Source organism: Mastigoproctus giganteus, chromosome 8, assembly GCF_048544385.1.
Source record: "Mastigoproctus giganteus isolate SK-2022 chromosome 8, ASM4854438v1, whole genome shotgun sequence".
In the NCBI taxonomy this organism is placed as follows: domain Eukaryota; kingdom Metazoa; phylum Arthropoda; class Arachnida; order Uropygi; family Thelyphonidae; genus Mastigoproctus; species Mastigoproctus giganteus.
Window position 1 is genome coordinate 11,741,781 of NC_143582.1, and position 14,101 is coordinate 11,755,881.

Genomic DNA, 14,101 nt, shown 5'->3' on the forward strand with positions numbered 1-14,101 from the left:
GTTGTTTATTCTGTTTTGTGGACTTCGCTAAAAATACATTGGCAAATGCAGTGGATGAAACAGTTACAGCTGGATGCGAAGTGCTTTCTGTGGCTTGGCAGATGGATAAGAAGGAGAGCGTTGGTACATAGAAGAGGATAAAAATTTCGAAGAAACCTAACTTCCGGTGTAATATTACGCAGGAGTGATCACGACATGCATCTTTACTGATATAATCACATTCAGGAAGGATGTAATCGACTGTGATCGATTTTCTGCTTGCTGGACAAAAACCTCGAGTTCCGGGATAAAAAACCATGCTATAATCTAAGACCGAATAACTTAGCCACGTTATGAAGATCCATAAAAATTCCTTGTGCCATCGACGAGATTTGACAGGTCTTTTTCAACTGGTGGGTGGAGGAGGAGGAGGAAGAGGAGAGGAGGGAGGATGCCGATTCTATCAACTTTAACCACGAGGGCGAGGACAGACTATTAGTTTCTATAATAGAAAGTTCATTTAACATAATGGCTAAATCATTCCAGATGTCGCTAATAGTCATTTAGCGTACTATGGAGAACTTCCAGTAATTTTTAATGCCATCTGCCGTTATTTATCGGAACTAATAAAATTTTAATTAAATATAATGAATCTACATAACACCAGGTGCGGCTAAAAGTCATTTATAGGATGAATTTGTACAAATTGTGCCTTGCAGTTATCAGCTCCATCTAGTGGTGGTTCTTCGAAGTGTGCCAGACTTGAAGTTCAAGACTTCATTATTAAAAGAGTCTCCTTGCGCTAACGTGATTAAAACAGAATTCCACTCTCACTGCTAATTAGGGCTGTGTCATAGGTTGGAAACCCCCCTGGAGGTATGGCATGTGAATATTTCGTGTCCAGACACGACAGTAGCCAATCAGGTTTGATTTACTCGCTTGCTGACCTCCCAGGAACTGTGCCGGTCTCTTTCTTCTCGTCATCAGAACACAGGGCTACAACGCGAACACCCCACCGTTCACTGTAAAGTTTCCTGCTAGGGAGTTATGACCCCCTACTGATTCTCCGTGCTTCGTTGCACACCTTATTAGGCTTTTCCTTTGGTTTCTTGAGCACTGATCCTACCAGGCTGTCTTGTGTGGGCTGGTGGGACGAAATATTAGGGTCGGGTGCTTGTTACCAGGGAAAAACACACACAGGTTACTTCAACTAAGTAATGGATCATGATCTTGGTGGGAGAAAATGCAATTATAACTGTAGGGGTAGTTTGAGTATGGAATATGAGAAAGGGAAAAAGAGAGAAAGAAAAAGTAACTATTCTTATGGCAGTTTTTTTACAAAACTTGGAATCATTTACAAGGGATAAAATACTAAAACTTGAAGATAAAGGGATGACAAAGACGCCAATTATAGATGGTGCTAATAAGAATGTCTACAGTTCTCAGAAATCTTTTCTCTCATAAACAATATCCAGATAATCTTATGAATTACAACAAGAAGTGTGTTTAAATCTTATTGTTTGTGCTGATTTTCAAATGGTAGCCAGTCCTTTCTACAACCGATCGTTTTGGGTGATGATTCTCTTCTCAATTCTCCACTAATGCGTGATCCCCAAGATTCAGTTCTTTCTACCACTGTTCTGTATTAATGACTTTCTTCCACTGACTGAAAGTTTAATCCATAGTTTTGCTGATGACAGCATATTGCCTTTCGCCTTCCAGTTTGAGAAACCTTGCCCTGCCCAAACAGCTTCAACTTCTCGAATATCAACTGCCAATTCCTTAAATGCTGATCTCCAGGTAATTACTTGATTTCAATCCTTCTAAAACTCAGTCCTGTCTTATATCTCACAAAAAGGATTCGTCTACTCCTATGCTTACGTTTCTTCTAAACAACTACTAACTCTGTACAAATCTCAAATCCACCCTACCATGGAATATCGTTTCCTCATCTGGGGTGGTGTCCTCAAAACCTTTTTTAAGCTTCTAGACTCCATTTAAAAGAAGGTAGTCAGGCTAATTAATGATCCGTCTCTAACAATGTCTTTTCTCTCATAAAGATTTCTGCTGTAAGCCTTTTCTGTAGATACTTCCATGGACATTGTTCTTCTGAATTGGCTTCTATTTTATCTTTCTGTTTCCAAATCAGTCCGGACACGTGCCAAAACCAGTTAACTTCCATTCACTAACTCCTGCTTTTCTCTTCCTCATTTATTCCTTCTGCTTCTGTTCTCTGGTAGAACCTTCCTCCACATGTACAGGGGATGGATAAAATAATGGAAACACCTCTGATAAGCTAACAGTTATTCACTAATATGGCGTTGGGCCACCCTTTGCATTTAAAACAGCTTGCATTCTACGTGCAATAGATTCTAATTGATCGTGAACTGTCTTAAGAGGAATATTGGACCATTCTTCATGGAGGAACGTTTCAAGCTCTTTGCGTGATGGTGGAAGAAATCTGCTTTCCAAATATGTCCAGTGACTCAATAACGTTTAAATCTGATTGTGCAGTCCACGAGAGATGCTTAGCCTCAGTTTCATGCTCCTCAAACCAAGATTGGACACATTTGACTGTTACAGTAAGAGGGCCCCCCTCTTACTCTAAGATCTCTGGTACTTTGGTAAGATCTCTGAAGAAATCACCGATTAAAATTTTCCCATGATGCCACAAACAATCGAAGAATTACACCATTGGATGGGTGTGATGTTAATTGAAAGGCAGCCCTTTCAGGAAAAATTCCCAGTTGTTCTTTTGGGTGTAGATGTTGGCTGGAATTAACACCAAGTTCCAAGCAACCGCTTGGAAACTCCAAATTTAAGGGGCCCTGGGAAATCATTATATATAAGACACTGAAATTAGATGTATCGGAATAGGAAGTTAAATAACAGATTAAGAGAAATTATTGGGTCAAAAGAAAGAGGAGAATTACTAAGCTCCAAATTGTGCATTTTTAATATACACTGTCTTTCCAAAAGTTGTGGGGCACTTGTGCTTATTGAACATATAAATATTCCAAAGAAATTAATGGCGCATTTGGTCATATTCCGAGCATCACTACCTGAAATCTTTTTTTCCAGGCTCTGTAGGGGTTTGTGTACATGTTGTCTTGAGTCTATTTGGACTAAATTGACTAATTCGTTATTGTCTTCTGGCAGTTAGGGCCGGATATCGATCATCTACTTGTGTTTTGACGTTTCCTGTCTTCCGTCAGGATATCTGGCAGCTGCTGTATTGGGGTCGGTGGAGAATTGCAAAGCCAAACTATCTTCTCCAACTTATCCCAGACATTCTCAGTTGGATTCAGAAGTTGGATTCAACGTTGTCTTGAAAGTAACCATCATAATCTGGGTTAAAAAAAAAGAATCATTGCAGGGTCAAGTTGGTCCGATACGATAGACATTGGAAATAATACGACCCTTTAACGGTATGAGAGGATCCAGTCCATACCATGATAACACGTCCAGCTGCTGCTCCAGTTAACATGAAACAGTCTGTATTCAAGGCTTTGTGAGATTCATATCACACTTTGTAATTCAGTTGGAAATGGGTCTTTCTTTGCCTAAATTCAATTTTTCAGTCATATGGTACACACTGGACCACCTATTCTGAATCATACCGTGACAAAATTGTATTACAGTTGCATTATCGTTGGAGGCGTCTAATTTTTTGGCCAGTCAGTGTACGTTTCTCATTTTTAAGATGGGTAGGTTTACAGAGGCGTTTTCGAGCGAGTTAAGAATGGACTGAGTGGACAGCGAGCGTATTCTACCCGATTTAAGATATTTTAAGGCACAAACCTCTAAGTGTAGGAGGGTGCGCCCCCTCTCGGACAGTCATTAAACTCCAGCAGGTAAATTTGATGCACTGTGGTGCGCTTAGGTTGTGACAAGTTGTGCAAAGTTATGGGCACTTTTAGAAACGAAGGATGGCGGACTCGGCGAGGCTATTTTATAAAGCTCGGAGTCATTTCCTACGATTAGGCGACCAGCGCTGGCTTCTAAGGATCAGAGGCGCGCGCGAGACAAAGTCTGAGCCGCCACCTGTTGCCTGGTCTCGCATGCACCGCCTAACGGCCACTCATGAAAAATTCATGGCCAACACAAAATGGACCCTCCGCTGTCCTGGAGCGGGCACGGATACGGTGTACACTTGATGGCTGACATATGCTAAGTAATGGCGGATGTCGTCATCGGCACAGGAAGTAGCGATGGGGGGGGGAGTTCGACACGGTTCGCTACTCTCTGCTCCCGATGATGATTTCGAGTGAAGGAAGGAAAGATGATCTTATTTGAAGCAGTTGAGGGAATTACTTGGGTAATGACATCTGGGGAGGATTCTCTCATTGTCTCGTCTCGGGCACTGGATCAGAAAGGGCAGCCGGACACCCGTGACCCCTTGAACACCCACAGAGAGGAGGGGGGGGAAGGGAATGGTTATTGTTTAAGAATAAACGTCCGTCCAGTACGGTACCGCTGCATTGGAGGCTTGTGTGGAGCTTTCGAGAGAGAAACAGAAAAACAGATAGAGAGAGACGTACAGACAGACAGCAAAAAAAAAAAAAAAAAAAAAAAAATGGAGATAAACAGACAGAAAGAGAGCAAAGAGAAAGAGGGAGAAGAAAGAAAGATTAAAAAAAAGAAAAGAGAGTGAGACAGAAAGAGGTTGCGAAGAAGAAAGATTAAGAGAGAGAGAGAGAGAAAGAGAGAACAAGAGACAGGAAGAGAGAGAGACAGAGAGAGAGAGAGAGGAAGAGAGAAAGATTAAAAGGTTAGAGATAGATGAATAAAGACAGACAGATCAACATGGAGGGAGAGAGAGAAACAGAAAGAGAGGTACAGAAACAGAGGAAGAAAAAGGGAGATTAATACACAAAAAGAGAGATAAACACGAAAGATATAATGAGAGAGAAAGAGAGATAGATATAGGGAGAGAAGAAAAAGAGATTAATCAGAAAGACTGAAAGAGATAAACAAGCGAAAAAGAGAAACAGAAAGCGATAGTGCGAGAGAGAGAGAGAGACAGAAAGAAAGAGAGGTAGGTATGAAAAAGAGATTAATCAGAAATACTGAAAGAGATAAACAACGAGGGAAAAAGAGAAATAGAAAGGAACAGTGCGAGAGGGAGAGAGAGAGATACGGAAACGGAGAAGAAAGAGAGATTGAGAGAGAGAGAGAGAGAGAGAGAGAGAGAGAGAGAGAGAGAGAGAGAGAATTAAGAAAGAAATAAACAGAGAGAGAGAGAGAGAGAGAGAGAGAGAGAGAGATAAATTAAGAAATAAACAGAGAGAGAGAGAGAGAGATAAATTAAGAAAGAAATAAACAGAGAGAGAGAGAGAGAGAGAGAGAGAGATAAATTAAGAAATAAACAGAGAGAGAGAGAGAGAGAGAGAGAGAGAGAGAGAGAGAGAGAGAGATAAATTAAGAAAGAAATAAACAGAAAGAGAGAGATAAATTAAGAAAGAAATAAACAGAGAGAGAGAGAGAGAGAGAGAGAGAGAGATAAATTAAGAAATAAACAGAGAGAGAGAGAGAGAGATAAATTAAGAAATAAACAGAGAGAGAGAGAGAGAGAGAGAGAGAGAGAGAGAGAGAGAGAGAGAGAGAGAGAAATTAAGAAAGAAATAAACACAGAAAGAGAGAGAGAGATAAATTAAGAAATAAACAGAGAGAGAGAGAGATAAATTAAGAAAGAAATAAACAGAGAGAGAGAGAGAGAGAGAGAAATTAAGAAATAAACAGAGAGAGAGAGAGATAAATTAAGAAATAAACAGAGAGAGAGAGAGAGAGAGAGAGAGAGAGAGAGAGATAAATTAAGAAAGAAATAAACAGAGAGAGAGAGAGAGAAAGAGAGAGATAAATTAAGAAATAAACAGAGAGAGAGAGAGATAAATTAAGAAAGAAATAAACAGAGAGAGAGAGATAAATTAAGAAAGAAATCAACAGAGAGAGAGATAAATTAAGACAGAAATAAACAGAGAGAGAGATAAATTAAGGCAGAAATAAACAGAGAGAGAGATAAATTAAGGCAGAAATAAACAGAGAGACAGAGAGAGAAAGAAAGGTTAACAGACAGAAAGAGAGAGAGATAGACCCATCAACAGGGAGAGAGAGTCACTGAAAGATTCAGAGAGACAGAGAGAGAGAAAGAATAAATGAGATTTATGCAATGTTAACGTTATATACACTTCAGATGCCTTCGACTGTGAAATGTGTCAAATGTCCTGGGTTAAAATCCTCCATTCAGGAAACTGGTTCACGTGATGCCCTTCTGATAAGGGATTTGTGCAGAAACTCCCTCCCCCTTTCAGTATTCCAAGCAGACACCTGAAACTTAAAGCGAATCCGAGTTGCTGTTTCCAATGTGGATTAATACTTCTGCAGAGGGAAATCGGAAGAAGGGAGCACTGCGGAACTGGAATTGATCCCAATACCATCCAAAGTCCAACAGAACACGAGAAAAACTGGTGCCAAATGGACCATTCTTCTTCGACTAATGCCGAACATACGAAAGTTTCAGTTGATCCGAATTACGCGTTCATCTCCCGAAATGCAAGCACCGCTGCTTCATTCAAACGTGATCACGACCACCCTCACAGAGCACAACTCTTTACAGATCAGAGCAGTCACCACGCTCTTTCACAGAAGAGTCCAGATGACTTCTCGATAAACAGGCAGATAGTTCTACTACACGAGGTGTGGCAATAAAGTTCCCGGACCGATACTGTTGTGGTCCCGAGTTTAAAAATAAACGGAAGTGGTATGTTGTAGTTAAAACTTCCTTCCTCAGATGGTGGTACAGAGATTATCAAGTAGGGTGACAGGTTGCAAGTAACGATCAGTTTCGTTAGTAGAACCTGTCACCCTACTGGATAATCTCTGTACCACCACAGACATTCAAAGACAGATAGAGGACGACTCAAGAAGTGGGTGTCCATCAACCTCTCGAAAGGAAGACAGAGTTGCAAAAGTTCAGGAAATTGCTGTAAGAGATCTTCGTTTGAACCTCAGAATGATGGCTGGTGAGTTGGATAAGGAGATGATTAGTCAAATTCTGCATGAAGATTTAGGGGAAAGGAGGATCTGTAAAATTTGTGCTGCACAGCCTCATGAATTATCAAAAGCAATGAAGAGTGTCATCATGCAAAGACTTCATCCAGACTTGTGAAGACAATCCCAATTTCCTTGACTGTATTATCACTAGTGATGAGTGTTGAGTGTTTCAGTCACAGCATGCAGTGGACTTAAAAATCATCACCAAGACCCAAAATGTTTCGTTTACAGAGTCTAGGATGTAGATAATCATGATTCGGATGAAGATTGCATGAGTCCAGGTGTACTTCGCCGATGTACTTAATTCCACAGATTTTGGAATAGCGCATCATTATTTTAGTGATGATTTATTAAATGAGGATTTCATGAAATCCAAAAATTTTCCAATTTTATTCTTCTCTGGTTATATAAGAGCCGATCTATATTTAAAATAAAAAAAAAAGAAAAACAGAAAATATAACAGTCAACATATACAATATGCATGTCTAAACAAAAGATCACAGATCTCTTTTCAACTACAACGATCCCAATCCGGGTTCTGCACATTTCCGTTTTATTGAGTTCAGATCTCTAATCCTGGTGCTCCTCCTTCCTCCCTTGGAAATCATTGAAGAATATGGAGAAAGATAAAGCTACCCATTTCATAAATTAACTGGAATTGTATTTCTGTCCTTCTAACGAAACGACGTAAAGAGAGTATCGCTTGTACCCTCCATCTACAACCAACTTTCAATAGTCCTAAATCATTTAAAATAATTTTCAATTTTGGAAAATAGAAGATCATTATTTTAAATTGATTTGATTTCTCCAATGATTTATCAAATTCATGAAATCCAAAATTGGAATAGAACGATGTCAACATATACAGTAGATATCGAAATAAAATTCGCAGATGTCTTTCCGACTATAAGGATCCTGGAACGTTGTGGTCCCCAAATTTTTCTGTTTTATTGGGTTGCATCACCAAGCATCTGTACTATGCAAATCAATATGGTAACCAGAGACTCCAATATTGATAATTGGCTGTTTTGAAATCTCCTTACGCCATGCTCCAGACTGATAATTAAACCATTCTGGTTGCCCAATTTCTTCATCTGTTCTAATTTCCTCAAACCATACACGTACAGAATTGTACGGATTACCTAAAAATCGCATCACGTGCCACGCGCTATCACGACTTAGTTCAAAACCCTTCTCGAAGTTAAATCTTCTGGCAAACCCTACAATCTTCTAAAAGTCTTACTTATAGGTAACATTCTAAGTGTGACGTCATTAATGGTCTCGACTCGATTTCTTCTTTCATATCACTCACGTTTCTCGGTATCGTGAACTGTTTTCGGGTCTTGAGCTCATTCTCAAGCGTTCCTTTTCGTGATGAGTCGCTAATTATAAGCTACCAGTGTCCGCCCGTCAAAGGGGTGCTAACACAGCGACACCATCTCCTCATTGGAGATGACAAATTAGGCTTAACCATCAGGTACTGTGACGGACCGAAGGCACTTGCTGTCACGGCACGGCATCGTACCATTCTTGCCACAATCGTGATGGAAAGAGGTGCCCATCAATAGAGACCATAAATCAATGAGCTCACTGGGGGTGGTGGAGGGAGGGAGGTGAAGCTGGCGAAAGTCCGTATAGGTAGGTGGGAAATAAGCAATTCAGCGTCCACCTGTTGAACCCGGTAAGGCACGGACCTCTCACCTTTTATTGAATAATTGCAGCCACCTGCACAGTCCGAATGCGGCAAAAAGAAGATCATATATTCTGTGACCTTTGACCCGAGATGAAATAAATGATCTGCGGAGGGCATCTTTACCTTGGACATCCTCTAATTTACCGGCTACGTACCTCTTGTCTCGACTGGTGACTTCCGATCAGCGTGAGTCACGCTTCCAGCCGTAATCGGCAACGCAGTCCAATCGAGGGGGAAATTATAAAACAATAAACTCGCTGCCTGGTGCGAAATCAGTCGCCCGCTCACGACCTGTTGCCATAGAGACGAGAGAAATGTGACTAATAGGCTCAGTGAGGTGATGAGGTGTGTGCCGGGACATCAAACCATTTATCTTTCCTGCCTTCTAGAGAAGGGTAACCCAGAGGTCTATTGTAATAGGACTATTAGGGCACGAGCTAGATTCCAAGTGGGGCTAATAACGGTGATTTCAGGGTGTTGCGTTTGGATGCGAACTTCGCCAAACCGTTGGCGTCGGAAAACAATGCCCTCCCTCCCTCATCCCCTTCGCAAGTAAAAGAAGGGGACCGCTAACAGCCACACAATTATCTCCAGGAATGTTGTACATACAGAGTGGACTTGAGTTTGTATTTTGTTTTTTATTCTAATACTTATTGTTTTTCATTGATCTGATTTCGTGACGTCTGCGAAGTCATGTACCAAACGATCGTGACTGAACTTTTAATCCCCCCCTTGCCGTAGTTGTACGGGATAGACATTAATAATGACACTGTACGGCAATTTGCACATTCGATAATTATCATGGCTGAGATAAACTCCTCAAGGATTGCCTAAAGGAGAGAGAGATTAACCTGATGACAAAATGATTGCTTTAGCAGCCAATGTCCTGTAGAGGGGTCGGCATATGGGAAATTTTGGTCCCTTACAACCCACGTCTTGGACATCAACACAATCGACAAACTTCAGTGTACATTAAGAATTTAGGATTAAGAAGATGACTGGACATCGACTTGACATCTGTCACATGGACCATTGATGCGTCACTATCGATATGCGATAAGCTGGTCATATCTCCAACGCGTAGGAGTCCACCTGCAAGGAAGGAGATCCTCTACCACTGAAATCCGTGGTTAGAGCCTCTAAGGTATTTTCAAATAAGTCAGACAAAAAAAGGACTTTGAGTTTTTGTTTATTTATTTAATTTGCGATCATCGTCTCATCTCTGGATGGCAAGATGAAAGGGGTCTACATTAGTGGTACAAATCAGCAGTTACAACAACTTACAAACGCTGAGAAAATAATGAACACTTTACTTTCTCTTTAAAGAGAACGCAGGACAAGCAATTTTAAGATGAGTTGGATTGATAGCTACCATAACCGAGTGGTCAAACTGAAAGATACAGTAGTACAAGCGTTTGAGTTGATCATGGTTCCAGCCCTGCTGAATGCTGTCTGTTCTTGTATTTTATTTATCTTTTAAACTGGTTTGTGGCTACCGTGGAGTATAAACATATTTTTAAAGTCAAGGCGGTTAAGGCCACGAGGTACCACAAACAAACATGTCTTTGCTGACACTTCAATAAACAGTAGTAAATTATTACCGCTGTAATAATTATTGTGATGGCTTTCGTTTAATAGAAGTCCAGCTGTAACATACACTACTGCCTAAAAGTTTGGAATCACGTTTCATTTTTATTTAATTTTCAAAGTTTTTATTAAAATAGGACCAACTTGTTTACCAATTTTTATTAAAATATTTTCTATTATCTAAAAAAAAAAAAAAACTTGAAATATTTAAGAAATTTCTAGAATATTCCAGAAAAGGACAGAAGATTCCAGAATGTGGCAGGACATTTTAGATGATTCCACAATATTCTAGAAAGTGGAGTATTGTTTCATTATGGAAGAGTGTTTGAAATAATATAAATTGAGAAGAAACGAAAGAAACGGTTGGCTTAGGCTAAGAGCCATCAACATTGGAAAAACGTACTGTGGGCGGATTGAATCCAAATTTGAAAAGCATTCTTGAACATAATGCAATATCCTCTGGATTTTGACTTTGTGGAAGAAGTTTTATATTACAGGCCAATGACCCGAAGCACAGTTCTAGGCTGTTCAGGGACTTTCTAGAAACTAAACGACAGGAGCGGGATTGTTGAAAATTATGATCTGTCCACCCTATCCACACCAAGTCCGTGAAGTCTACCCATCTTCACAAAATTTATAGGAAACCTTGCAAACCTCTTGGAATAATGTTAGTCAAGACACTATTATAAAATTAATCGCCAAAATACCACATCTATGTAAGGAAGTGATACCATGGAGGACATGTTGATGAAAAATCAGTATAGATGTTAATCATTTTAATATTTTTCAGCGCTTAATAAAAACATCTTAAAATACTTTGTAGTGTGTTCTTTTTTAAACCTTACATTGTTATAACTAATTTCAAAAAAAGTAACGATAACTGTTGTCATACGCTGTGATTCCAAACTTTTAGGTGGGAGTGTATATATTCTTTCTTTCTTATCTTCTTGTAGATGGAAAAACCGAGTAGTCAACATTTACGTGCAGTACTATAAGTGTTTGGGTTTGATATGGTCGAACCAACGTGACTGCTAAATATGTTTAATGATAATATTGTTGTGGAAATTGAGTTATAAACTATTCTGACCTATAGAATCGTTGTGCCCGAGTATAGAAAGAAGGGTTTATTTTATAAATAACAAGTAAATACTAATGATGGGCATAATAGAAAGTTTTCCATGATCGAATGATCAGTAACCAAAAGATTTGAATAATTGAAATAATCAAATGCTTAGTGGTTATTAACTACTGATTCGATTATCTCAGTCGAATGATATAATAGCATGATATAACTTGAATGATCTAATCAATTTTTTTTTCATAATCGAATTTGTCATGATTGATTTATTTTTCCATAGTTAAATGATTTTTCCATAATAGAATGATTTATTCATGATCGAATGATTTTTATACAGTTCAATGATTTTTCCATAATGGAATGATATAATCGACTGAATCTATTCGAATGATATAATTCAATAGCATAATTACAACGAAATGATGGAATTTGCGATAATGGAATGATTTTTCTATAATCGAATTTGTCATAATGGAATGATTTTTCTATAATCGAATTTTTCAAAACCGAACGAATTTTCCATTACTGATTGATATAATTGATTGATACAATTAGAATGATATAATGGAATGATTTTTCCATAATCCATAATTGAATGATTTTTCCATAATCCATAATTGAATGATTTTTCCATAATCCATAATCGAATGATTTTCCTTAATGCAATGATTTTATATGAAGGTATAATTCGAATCAATTTACATGATCGAATAAATGATTCAAATGATTTGTTAAATGGAATAAATTATTCGGATGATTTGCTAAAATTGAATAAATTATTCGAATGATTTGCTAAATTGATTTGTTTTGTATTTATCCAAGATCCGAATGATTTGCTAAAATCGAAATAACCGATTGTGACCTCTCGATTATACCAGTCACCAGTAAATACCTGAAGAAAGTACGCCCTTTAGCTGATTGACTGTACACTGTACAGGATGGGACCATCTTTGGTTCAATTTAATTAAATAAAAATAAAATAAATAAATTGGCTTATATTTTACTTACCTTACAACCATTTGATTTTTTTTAACTTTCAGAAACGATTTTAGGCTAATGAGGACATGTGCTACATTTATCTAATTGTAAATTTCTAACTTCCATGACCTATGTTTGATTTTTTTGACGAGTCTAAACTAGATGTGCTGGAGTTTTCATTTCTCCTGGACCTATACAAGATTTATACAAGAAATGGCCAGGTCAAATTCACTGAGTGAACTGATATCATGGGATACCTCCCTAGTAACGGGTAGGCCCACCTTTCGCCCGGACGAGGGCAGTGAGTCCACTAGTTTACGACGAGGCATTGAGTCCACTAGTTCACGAAAGGGTTCCGCAGGTATTTTCATCCATGCTTGCTGCACCGCTGTCCATAATTCCGTCGTATTCCTGGGTGGAGGATCCAAAGCTGAAATGTACCTTTCCACAGCATCCCAAAGATGCTCCAGAGGGTTCATGTCCGGTGAACGGGAGGCCATTCCATGGTGGTAAAATCTCCGGAACGCTCTTCGAATCAAGTTCTAATCACTACGGGCATTGTCCTACTGGAAGAGTCGTACACGATAACTATGAAGGGATGCAAATGGTCTACAAGGATGGACTCTTAACCCGGACCGTTCAGATGCGTCTAAACGTACCAGAGGTCCCAACGTGTGCCACTGAACACGCCCCAGACCATTACCGACCTTCTACCTGCCCGAGCACTTTCTTGTTGGCATAATGGGTGCATAGCTTCGTGCAGTTTCCACCGGATACGCACCTTCCTGTCAGCTCGAAATAACTGCAAACGGGACTCATCGGACCAGGAGACCCGTCTCCAATCATCCAAGGTCCAGTGCCGATGTTCTTTCGCCCAGTTGAGGCGTAGAGTCCTGTGTCCTGGTGTTAGTAATGGGATTGTAGTGAGTCGGCAGTTCCCATAACCTACTGAGGATAATGATCGCCTTATGGTCTTGGTGGAGACGTTTCTGGTACCTCCCTCGTTGAAGTCGGCGGGGATTTGTGCCACTGTCGCTCTCCGGTTGGCTCAAACAATGCGAGACAGACGTCGAGAGCCACATTCATCCACCACTTTTCTCAGCCCACAGCGCTGTCCACAATATGTTATTCCAGAAATGGCGTATTCCCGATACTCTTCATACTGTCTAACGGGGATAGTGCAATTTTTGTACCACCTCCGCGATAGAGTGACCCATGCATCGGGCACCCACTATCATCCCTCTTTCAGAGTTGATTAACTCACGACGTTTGGCCATACTGACATCGAGTTACTGTCTGCGTGAATGCAGTGTACCTATATACCCGCCAAGAGGTGGGTTCGTCCACTAGCAAGAGGGTTACTGCGTTGCGTTGCCCAGAAACCCGGTATCCCCTAAATCCTGTCCTTTCAGTGTACATTTAACCGGATTTTATATTTCAAATCAAAATATCCAGATATCAGATTGTTTAGTAGATTCATTATAACATTGAAGATAAAAATAACTGGCTTTTAAATGCAATGCCGAGAGACCAATTAAAATAAATAAATAAATATTCAATTTAGCATTTATTACTATTAAATAAAAAGCTACCCTAGCGGATAATCAACGAAACTCCAAGCTTCGCATCCTTTTGTAATCATACTTGAGATAAGGACATTTATCCAAGAAATGGCCAGGTCAAATACATTTAAATGTACTTTATATTTCAAATAAAAATATTCCAGACTTCAA